General features: G+C 34.3%; 1 non-coding gene across 1 annotated transcript; it reads left to right on the plus strand.

Moving 5' to 3' along the window:
* The first annotated feature begins 734 nt into the window (after positions 1-734).
* Positions 735-806, plus strand: TRNAD-GUC (transfer RNA aspartic acid (anticodon GUC)). Its single transcript has one exon. It is a non-coding gene; the product is annotated as a tRNA-Asp (tRNA).
* The last annotated feature ends 475 nt before the right edge of the window (positions 807-1,281 follow it).

Consider the following 1,281-nt stretch of genomic DNA (forward strand, 5'->3'; position numbering starts at 1 on the left):
GTATCCCTGTCTGTCACGCGGGAGACCGGGGTTCAATTCCCCGACGGGGAGGCGATTCCTTTTATTCACACAATTAAATAAAATGATGTACTTTCTAACATTGTAAAATATATCTTTCATTATCCTTGCCTATTCCGATTGAGAAAAAAGGTTGAATTCACCGATGGACAAAATGCTTACTGATGTGTTAACTGAAATTCAGAATATGCTCTGAATATTTCAATATGCACAGGCGTACCATCAAAAACACTTTACATCTGCATTCTCTTGGAAAATGAGATGAAGCAGTGGTGAATCCTAGGCTGCTGCTCCACTCGATTGGCACAATTTACAAGTAGAATGACTGCTTTTGGTTAGTAGTGACCCCTGGTGGCTAATAGTTATAAGCTGCAAATGGTAAAGTGAGCTGATTATATCTATCTATATATATATATATATATATATATATATATATATAATATATATATATATATATATATATATATAAATATATATATTGATAGTTAGAAAGATAGCCAGATAGACAGATCGATAGATAGATATTTATTTCAATGAAATAATTTCTTGATAAAACTGATTGTTTTTGGCTAGGAATTTCTGTATTGTAATATTTAGGAAAAAAGATTACTTGTCCTAACCAAAAGCAGCAAATCTGCCTATTACAATACTGTGAATTGATCGAGGGTATGCCTTAACCCCAAGGAGGTGAGCACTGTTTAACTGATGCCAATAAGTCCTCGTTAGTATAGTGGTCAGTATCCCTGCCTGTCACGCGGGAGACCGGGGTTCAATTCCCCGACGGGGAGGCGATTCATTTTATTCACACAATTAAATAAAATGATGTACTTTCTAACATTGTAAAATATATCTTTCATTATCCTTGCCTATTCCGATTGAGAAAAAAGGTTGAATTCACCGATGGCCAAAATGCTTACTGATGTTTTAACTGAAATTCAGAATATGCTCTGAATATTTCAATATGCATAGGCGTACCATCAAAAACACTTTACATCTGCATTCTCTTGGAAAATGAGATGAAGCAGTGGTGAATCCTAGGCTGCTGTTCCACTCGATTGGCGCAATTTACAAGTAGAATGACTGCTTTTGGTTAGTAGTGACCCCTGGTGGCTAATAGTTATAAGCTGCAAATGGTAAAGTGAGCTGATTATATCTATATATATATATATATATATATATATATATATTCACAGAAAAAACCATAGGTTATAGACCATATATAGTTAGGAATTAGCATTTACAAAACCTTGAAAATTCACTGAA

The sequence above is a fragment of the Lissotriton helveticus genome, chromosome 1_2 (assembly GCF_964261635.1).
Source record: "Lissotriton helveticus chromosome 1_2, aLisHel1.1, whole genome shotgun sequence".
Lineage (NCBI taxonomy): Eukaryota > Metazoa > Chordata > Amphibia > Caudata > Salamandridae > Lissotriton > Lissotriton helveticus.